This window comes from Triticum dicoccoides, chromosome 1B (assembly GCF_002162155.2).
Source record: "Triticum dicoccoides isolate Atlit2015 ecotype Zavitan chromosome 1B, WEW_v2.0, whole genome shotgun sequence".
In the NCBI taxonomy this organism is placed as follows: Eukaryota; Viridiplantae; Streptophyta; class Magnoliopsida; order Poales; family Poaceae; genus Triticum; species Triticum dicoccoides.
This window is the reverse complement of record NC_041381.1, coordinates 228,878,114-228,888,269: the sequence shown is the minus strand read 5'-3', so window position 1 is coordinate 228,888,269 and position 10,156 is coordinate 228,878,114. Positions and strand designations below refer to the sequence as shown.

At 43.3% G+C, this 10,156-nt stretch overlaps 1 long non-coding RNA gene across 2 annotated transcripts; it reads right to left on the bottom strand.

Moving 5' to 3' along the window:
* Window positions 1-1,784: 1,784 nt before the first annotated feature.
* On the bottom strand, window positions 1,785-4,701 carry LOC119329560. Of its 2 annotated transcripts, XR_005159607.1 has the most exons (4): window positions 4,336-4,701; window positions 3,086-3,247; window positions 2,255-2,339; window positions 1,785-2,116 (listed from the first exon to the last, which is right to left on the bottom strand). It is a non-coding gene; the product is annotated as an uncharacterized LOC119329560 (long non-coding RNA). The 2 variants fall into 2 exon arrangements; XR_005159606.1 differs by having other exon boundaries at window positions 2,255-3,247.
* Window positions 4,702-10,156: the final 5,455 nt, after the last annotated feature.

Genomic DNA, 10,156 nt, shown 5'->3' with positions numbered 1-10,156 from the left:
AGCCAAAGCCATGTCTGCCAAGGCTTCCCAATGCTGTAACCACTCAGGGCTCATTCAGGGTGCTCAGCTTCAGAGAGCACAATACTTTCTTTGACAACGCCAAGAACCCATACATGAAAACAAAGATCTCCTCTGACAGATTTTAGATCCATCAGCAGCGAAGCTATTACTCATGCATCCTGTACAACCAAGACCGGGTCTTTCCTCACATGCGTTTGGATTGTGATGCTATGGCTGGGCTGCCATGTCTTGAAGAGGCTCTTGACTGCTTTCGGGATGTTGGATTTCTGCCCTTTGTGACTGACAAGGAACACTGGAATGAAGAGCTTCTGCTGTAGTTCTATGCTACTCTCCATATTCAAGGCTACAACAGGGATCCGAAGACTTGGATCCTTGAGTGGATGACAGGTGATGTACATCACGAAGCCAAAGCTCAAGACATCATCAAGCTTACTTCCCTGCCCACTCCAGGTGAGTTATATGAACCTAGTTGTCAGCTTCACAGGAATGAGCTGTAGAGCATTTTTCAAAAGCCTAAGCCAAATATGAGCCAAATGCTTAGCATGATGAAGCCATTGCCACAAGATGCTGAATACCCAAAGGAATTTTTTGTTAAGGATCTTGAGTACTTGCCGCGCACAGTATACCACATTCTGAGGCGTACTCTATGGCCTATCAAGGGCAATTCTTCTGAAGCTAAACTTGAAGGCGCCATGAAGACTTTGGTATTCTATATCGTCAATGGCATCAGGTTCAATACCCAAGATTTCTTCATCAGACAATTGCTGCATCTGGGATTGATCTGTTTGGCCTGAAGTTCTATGCTCCATGGGTGATGCACTTGATTAAGCTTCATTCCACCGTTGACTATCAGCCCTCAGCGCGCAACCATATTGTTTTTTTGCCTGAAGTTGATCTGTTTATTGAAGCCATCTACCCTGAGCCTGCAAAGAAACCACTCTCTCAGAATGCTGAATTTCAAAGCTTCACACAGCCAATCAAAGGTATTCTTGTGCCAAATGCTGCAACTCTTGCATATCCTCTGGCTGGCAACATGCACTTTCCGCACTGAGCCAACAGCGAAGCCACTTCAAGCACAATTGCTCAAAGGCCTCAGAAGCGTCCTCGTGTACTCAATGACCGAGAGCTTCTGGTGGCATTGCATGAAAAGTGGAATAAGCATCATGACTGGCTGAAGCGTCGGATGTAGAGTCTCTTGGTGGATGTCAATTGCATTCATAACCTGGCCACCAAGAACACATCCATTGCACATGAAGCCTGCCGGCGGTCCTGGAAGAGCCTCACACTACTATGTTCTAAAGATGATCTGCGTGCAGATGGCTTCACAAAGCACTTCAAGTTTGACTCCAGGCCTCCTCAAAATGCAAGCTGGCGTCGCACTCCCTCTATTGAAGATTTTGAGCATCTTGAAGAATAAGACGACGCCACTTCACCAACCACTACTAGGAAAAATGCTACTAGCAGCATAGATTTTTTACATACTAGTAGCGTGGGTTCACGGCTGCTGCTAAGATGCTACATCTATTTTTTAGTAGTAGCGCGTTTTTTAGCCCGCGCTATAGCTAAAAAGTTAGTAGTAGCGCGTTCAACCCATGCTACTACTATCCTATACCTGCGCTACTACTATCTAAGTAGTAGTAGCACACCATTTTGCCCCCTGTGCTACTACTATCTAAGTAGTAGTAGCACACCATTTTGCCCCAATGCTACTGCTAACTTATTAGAAACTAAAAAAAATAAAAATTAGATGCAATATTCGTGAATGGAAATCAAGACAGTCTAGTGCAAAGGTCACATAACCATCTTAGCACTTGCAGCGTTCATGGATGTAACATTGAACATCTCAACTCAAAGAGATCACGAGATCCCATTTAACATCAGACTCAAACAACAAGACCACTTCTCTAGATGTATCTACCAAGCCTCGGAGTTCAAACTCCGGTGGACCCGAACCCTCCCTTCTCCCGGACGGTGGCATTGGCATCGAGGTCCTCCACCTCGACGACCTCCGGCGTCGCAATCACCTGGACGATCGTCTGCGCAATGGTGGCGTGGAGGTAGTCTTTGTGTTATCTCTCCTGCTTGGTCACCATACCTGCAAAAAGGATAGGACAATATGAAAGATCCAATCAACCGGCGGCGTGCAAAAGATTTTGGTTATGACTAGTTGTTGCTGAAAGAAAAACATTTGAAATTTTGGAAGCATGGATGCAATACAATATATGCACAATACCTGTGCGTTACAACTGAAGTTGTGACAACTGATGATGTTTGCATCACGTTCTTGCCAGATACCTCAACAGCATCCCATACTTTACCTGAACCATTGAGCAACGAAGAGACAACTAATAATAATATGTGATGCACCAATGGTTACGCATATCAAATCTCTTGAACTAATACAAATATAGTTCTGATCACACATTAGCTCTTAGAATTGTTTTAGACTTTTATTTAAATTCAGGCATCTTAACCTAGTGTACTCTACAATAGTAGTACGCTAAATACTTGGGATTTGCTTGAGGAGGCCCAGTAAAACATAAAAATCCAAATCACAGTATGATTTCATCTTATCCGGTTGTTTGGTTATTCTCTATTAATCTGATCCATCTTTAGATCAATAAATTCCATTTTTTCGGAACAGAATCACAAACTACCTAGACCAACTCAAAAGTTCAGAAATTATTGGCAGCTCTTAGAACTGTTTGACTTAAGTTAACGCATCTAACCCAGTGCACTCTATAATAGTACACTTAATACCCGGGGATTGCTTGGGAAGGCCCAATGTTGAACATAAAAAAATCCAAATCAAAGTATGATTTCATCCTATCTGGTGCTTTGGTGATGTAGCCATTAGCCCAATCCATCTTTAGATCAACACATTCCATTTTTATTTAGAACAGAATCACTGACAACCTAGACTTCTGACTTAAAAGTTCAGAAAATAGAGGATAACCAGAGCATTCTACTAGCTGCCTTTATATGCAAGAATACAGATAAAAGGGGTTAAACTTCATATTTGGTCAAGTGAATGTAACATGCACAACTAGTGGCAAAAGCTTACCAAATCCATCCAGTGAAGCAGAATAACTTCACCAGGCATTAACTTGAAGAACTTCTGGGCAGGTTTGGAGTTGACCACAGTGCTATTAATAACGAGACCTTGAGAAAACCTGAGAGGATTGAGTTTGCCACCCCATTGGACATTTTAGTGACCCTTCTGGCCCTGCAGAAGACAAAGGACAAATTCATAAGCCAACTGCATCGAGTAGACTGGAGGGGGCGCATAAAATTGATTACCTTAAATATTTCTATAACATGATAACAAATTAACAACCAGAAAGTTAATGAGAATTATCCCGGAACAACGGAGATTAGGATAGACCCATACCGAAAATGGACTGAGAGAGACAATGTTGGCGGCCTCCGACTGAATATATATGTGGTCAGACTCTGTTTTAACTGAATATATATGTGGAAAAAACTGAAGCTTTACACTTTGTTCTTGTGTGTGAAAATATGCTCTATAGGTGAAAGAGCATACATACTCAGTAAAAATATGTAACCCTTTACACTCTGTTTAAACTGAAAAAAATGAACACCTACTCATATTGAGTGCCAAAACTGAATATATGCCCATACCCAGTGCAGAAACTGAATACATATGCTCGTTCCGGTGCATAAACTGAATATATATGCTCATTTCAGTGTAGAAAACGAATTCAGTGCAGAAGTTGAACACTTGTTGTTTAAAGTGAATATGTATGGCATCTTTGTGTCCAAAGTCCGTAATTTACTTTGTTTGAACTGAAGAAACTAAACATTTGACCATATTTAGTGCAAAAATTAAATGTATGGTATGTTCTAGTGCACAAACTGAAGATTGGCTTTTTTTAAGTGCTAAACTTGAATATACGTACATGATATGTTTGTTTGCAAAACCTTAGCCTTAACTCTGTGTAATGAAACTAATGAGCATCTACTCTCTTTATGAGAAAACATTGGTTTGTCCTTCTACTTTCTAATCCATGAATTTGGCGAGGGGGCAAGGAAAAGCTAAGATGATTACTGAAGTGGTAATCGACTCCCTGCCTAGCACTAATGAAATCACCGCTTCAACATTAGAATTCAGCACATTAGGTTCCCAAAGTCAAATCTAAATGGCATGTGTGCTGCCGATTCCCCACCAAAAATCTGCAGGATTACAGCAACACCAATCGTCTGGAACGAGAGATATGGCACAAGATTAAGCGTGGCTCGTTAAACATGGCTGCACACAGTATGAGAGAGAGGGGCGGAAGGGGAGTGGCTTACCCATGGTGTTGAAGAATATGCGCAGGGGAAGCTGGGCCCGAGGAGGAGCGCCACGGCGAGCGTGAGGACGTACGCGGCCATCGCGACGACGGCGGTGGCGCGATAGGGCCTCGACGGTAGAGACGATGGTGACGATGTGGAGCCTTTCCCCTTGGCCACGGCGGCGGCTGGTGGTGCTGGGCCGCGGTCGATCGGATTCGCGCGAGGTGCGCGGGGCTTGACCTTTCCTGCTGTCGATCGGAAAGTAGGGTGATCTCTCGTGCCTGGGTGTCCTGGTGTGTACTTGGAGCCGGGAGGGAGGCGGCGGAGGAACCAGCGGCGGCGCGGGGGTGGGTGAGTGGCGTGGGAGAGGAGGTGGAAGGAGGCCTGTGGTGGAGGGGATCTGGATCGGGGGTTGGGTGGTTTTTTAGATAAACATGGGCGGGTGGACGATGGAGTGGGACGGTTGGTGGGGTGGGAGTATACTAGTAGCGCGCGCACCTCACCTACGCTACAACTATCCATGTAGTAGTAGCGTAGATTTTATAACCCGCGCTACTACTATGGTCTGTTCACGGGGAACAATCAAAAATATTTACTAGTAGCGTGTTTTTTTGGCCACGCGCTACCAGTAAGTAGCAGTAGCGCGGGGCAATATAGCGCGCTACTAGTAAGCGTCTATCTATAAGCTTTTCCCTAGTAGTGAACCTTGGCTACACTGCATCTCGATACAGCGTCAGGCCCGTCTGCACCACCAAACTCCAACAACGACCCTGATCCATCTTTTACTCCTGCTGGGAACGAGTAGATACTCTATGTCTTCAAACCTTTTTGGTTATTACTGACAAAAGGGGGAGAAGCATATGAGATTGATAGTATTCAAGCAGGTCCATATGGGTGGTTGCATTATTTTTGCTAAGTTCTTACAACTCACATTTTGAAACTATTTGGCTTTTGAGTTGTAACGCTTAAACTTGATGGTCGTCTGCTACTCTTGTTGCAACTTTGTGATGCGATGATAAATTTCGCATGAAGTCATTCTGCAGACGCCCATTTTTCATTGTGCATGTCATTATCTTCGTTACTCTTATGTATTGCCTTCGTAAGTTGAAGAGGATCTCCACAAAGTAAAGCCTGCCATGTGCATTTGCATTCAAAAGCAAACTACTTATATGCACATCTTCAGGGGGAGCCTTTGCAACTTATGAAGACAATGCTTTATCCTTAAACTCTCACATTTTTTTATTCCCGTTGAAAACTTCAACCGGTTTGTCATCAATCACCAAAAAGGGGGAGATTGTAAGTGCACCTAGTGCCACCCCTAGTTGGTTTTGGAGTATTGGCGACAAACTTGGTTGATGGACTAATGTGTTTGTGAGAATTGCAGGATAACACATTGATTCAGTTTACCTACTAGAGATGACCCCTAAAAATGTGTGAAGACATTGAAGACAATTGTGGTTCATGAAGACATTCACGATGAAGATTATGACATGAGAAGACATTCATGTGAAGACTATGGAGTGCGAATACATAGTTGTTTTGTAGTTCCTTTTCTTCTTTGCTGAGTCATAGGAACCACCATACTGTTACGTGGGGTCCAAGTGAACAAAGTCAGAGTGACTGAAGTGATGCTCAACCAAATCCTATGTCTTCGAGCGAAGACAATGAGAGCAAATCTTATCCAGAGCTGGATGAGTCAGCTTTACTTCTAGCCCAAGTCAAGCTGTCGCGTGTGTTTGAAATCCGACCGTTGGACACGTGTCGGTTCCTTAGTGACCCAAGGTCATTTCGGACAAACCAGGTCGGGTTGCCTCCTGGCTATAAATAGCCCACCCCCTTCATCATAAATTGGTGGCTACTCAGAGTTAGTGCACGGCTTTTGTCGTTTGAGAGCAACCCACCTCCGAAGCATTTGAGAGAGAGATCCTTGTGAGGACAAAGCCCAAAACACCCAGAGCCAAAGAGTGTTAGGCATCACTGAAGTCTTTCTGTCCGCATGATTTGAAAACTTGTTACACTTGAGGACTGTGAATCCTCCAGCCGATTAGGCATCGTGTTTTGAGCAACCAAGAGTCATTGTGGATCGCCGGTGAATGAAGTCTGTGAAGGTTTGGAAGTCTACCTTGAAGACTTACTAGAGTGATTGGGTGAGGACTGGGTGTCCTTAGCTCAAGGGGAATAAGGTGAATACGCGGTCTTCTGTGTTAAATCTCAGCCTCCCTAACCAGACGTACAGTTGTCACAGCAACTGGAACCGATCTACTGGAACTGATCTACCAAATCCTTGTCTTCACCAAGCCACTGGTTCTATCCTGCACTTCACTTTACTTTATAGTTTGTCTTCGTGAAGTCATTGCCTATTTGTCTGATCTGATTGACTTCACTGAGTGAAGACTATTTATTGTCTAGCTTCATACTGTCTTCCATCCTGATCCATACTACCTAGCCGTTGATAGTCTTCGTGCTTTCACTACATTGCTTACTTGACTATGGCTTGTCTATCTAGTGTAGTCTATCTTCCGCTGCATATCAATAGGTTCATTTCTACTATTTGTCTTCAAAGACCTTGTGCTTTAAAGACTTTCATAAAAATCGCCTATTCACCCCCTCTAGTCGATAACTAGCACTTTCGACAGGGCTTCGCCAAGCACAACGGAAACTATGATGGAGGATAAACTAGAGGGGGTGGGGTTGCCGGCACACAGCTTGGTGAATCTTGATGTGTTCCGGGTGCTAGCCCTACCCCTCTATTTATATGTTGAGCCCAGGGGTCATTTCTTAGAGAAAGAGCCTCCTCAAAGTCGGTTTAGCCCGCAAGGCAAGAGTCCTTCTCGGACTCTGATACGTCTCCAATGTATCTATAATTTTTTATTATTCCATGCTGTTATATTATCATTCTTGGATGTTTTACAATCATTTTATAGCAACTTCATATCATTTTTTGGGACTAACCTATTGACATAGTGCCCAGTGCCAGTTACTGTTTTTTTGCTTGTTTTTTACTTCGTAGAAAATCAATAACAAACAGAGTCCAAACGCAGCGAAACTTTTCGAAGATTTTTTTGGACCAGAAGACACAAGATGGGCCAAAGAAGTACCAGAGGGGGTGCCCCGAGGGGGGCACAACCCACCTGGGCATGCCTGGGGGCCCAAGCGCACCTTGGTGGGTTGTGCCCACCTTGGTGGCCTCCCGCACCGCCTCTTTTCTCTATAAATACCCCAAAAATCCAAAAACCCTACGCAAGTCGACGAAACACAATTCCAGCTGCCGCAAGTTCCAGAACCACCAGATCCAATCTAGACACCATCACGGAGGGGTTCATCATCCTCATTGGTGCCTCTCCGATGATGCATGAGTAGTTCATTGTAGACCTACGGGTCCGTAGGTAGTAGCTAGATGGCTTCCTCTCTCTCTTTTGATTCTCAGTAAAATGGTCTCTTGGAGATCTATTTGATGTAACTCTTTTTGCGGTGTGTTTGTTGGGATCCGATGAACTTTGAGTTTATGATTAGATCTATTTTATCCATGAAAGTTATTTGAGTTTTGATCTCTTATATACATGATTACTTATAGCCTCGTATTTCTTCTTTGAATCTTTGGTTTAGTTAGGCCAACTAGATCGATTTTTCATGCCATGGGAAGAGGTGCTTTGCGATGTGTTCGGTCGTGCGGTGTTCTTTCCCAGTGACAAAAGGGGCAGCAAGACACGTATTGATTGTTGCTATTAAGGATAACTAGATGGGTCTATTCCTACATGAATAGATCTTGTCTACATCATGCTATCGTTCTTTTTGCATTACTCCGTTTCTCCATGAACTTAATACACCAGATGCATGCTAGATAGCGGTCGATGTGTGGAGTAATAGTAGTAGATGCAGGTAGGAGTCGGTCTACTAGTCTTGGACGTGATGCCTATATAATGATCATTGCCTGGATATCGTCATAATTATTTGAAGTTCTATCAATTGCCCAACAGTAGTTTGTTTACCCGCTGTATGCTATTTTTCTCGAGAGAAGCCACTAGTGAAATCTACGGCCCCCGGGTATATTCTTTATCATATTTGCTTTGAGATCTATTTTTATTTGCTTTTGTTTTCAGATCTATTATTCTAAAAACCCATAAATACCTTGTTGCACTTTTTCTTTATTTATTTTATTTCATTTTATCGAGAGATCTATTTATCCAAAATCATACAATCCAATCTATCTTTTACCCGAGAGGGATTGACAACCCCTTTTACACGTCGGGTTGCAAGTATTTGTTCTTTGTGTGCAGGTACCGTTTACATAGTGTTGCTTGGTTCTCCTACTGGTTCCATAACCTTGGTTTCATCACTGAGGGAAATACCTACCGTAGCTGTGCTGCATCATCCCTCCTCTTCGGGGAAATACTGACGCAGACACGAGCCATCAGACTCTAGGACCAGACGCCAGGGTCACTGGCGTCTGGCCCCTAGCCTCCGCAAAACTTCCTTTTGCACCTTCCTAAAGCCCTGTGGGCTTTACCCCTTGGCCCAAATAAAGTGTTCTCGCATCAGAACATTTCGGGAAACATCTGAAACCTCTTCCGATGAATTCCAAAACCCTTCCAGAAACCAAACACTATTATCCCATATATCAATCTTTACCTCTGGACTATTCCGGAGCTCCTCGTCATGTCCGTGATCTCATTCAGGACTCCGAACAACATTCGGTCACCAATAGACATAACTCATATAATACTGTATCATCAACGAACATTAAGCGTGCGGACCCTACGGGTTAGAGAATGATGTAGACATGACCGAGATGCTTCTTCGGTCAATAACCAATAGCGGGATCTAGATGCCCATATTGGTTCCTACATATTCTACGAAGATCTTTATTGGTCGAACCTTTATGACAACATACGTAGTACCCTTTGTCTGTCGGTATGTTACTTGCCCGAGATTCGATCGTTGGTATCTCCATAGCTAGTTCAATCTCATTACCGGCAAGTCTCTTTACTCGTTCCTTAATACATCATCCCGTAACTAACTCCTTAGTCACTTTTCTTGCAAGCTTCATGTGATGCTGTATTACCGAGAGGGCCCAAAGAAACCTCTCTGTCATACGGAGTGATAAATCCCAGTCTTGATCCATGGCAACTCAAAATACACCTTCGGAGATACCTCTAGAGCACCTTTATGATCACCCAGTTACGTTGTGACATTTGATGTCACACAAGGCATTCCTCTGGAGTCCGGGAGTTGCATGATCTCATGGTCGAAGAAACATGTATTAGACATTAAGCAATAGCAATAAACTGAATGATCATATGCTATGCTAACGGTTGGGTCTTATCCATCACATCATTCTCCTAATGATGTGATCACTCAAAGAGTTCACTAGAGTCAATAATCTAGTTCACATCACCATGTGATTAACACCAAAAGAGTTCACTAGAGTCAATAATCTAGTTCACATCACCATGTGATTAACACCCAAAGAGTTCTAAGGTGTGATCATGTTTTGCTTGTGAGAGAGGTTTTTAGGCAACGGGTCTGCAACATTCAGATCCGTGTGTACTTTGCAAATATCTATGTCTACAATGCTTTGCATATAGCTACTCTAGCTAATTGCTCCCACGTTTAATACGTATCTAGATTGAGACTCATAGTCATCTGGATCAGTGTCAAAACTTGCATCGACGTAACCCTTTACGACGAACTCTTTATCACCTCCATAAATGAGAAACATTTCCTTAGCACTACTAGAAAAAGGCCTGTTAGTGGTGCACCTATTTTTGCCATTAATGGCGCACTATAGGGTGCACCACATAGAAGTGTGCCACTACTAACAATTTTTTTCAAAAAAAAT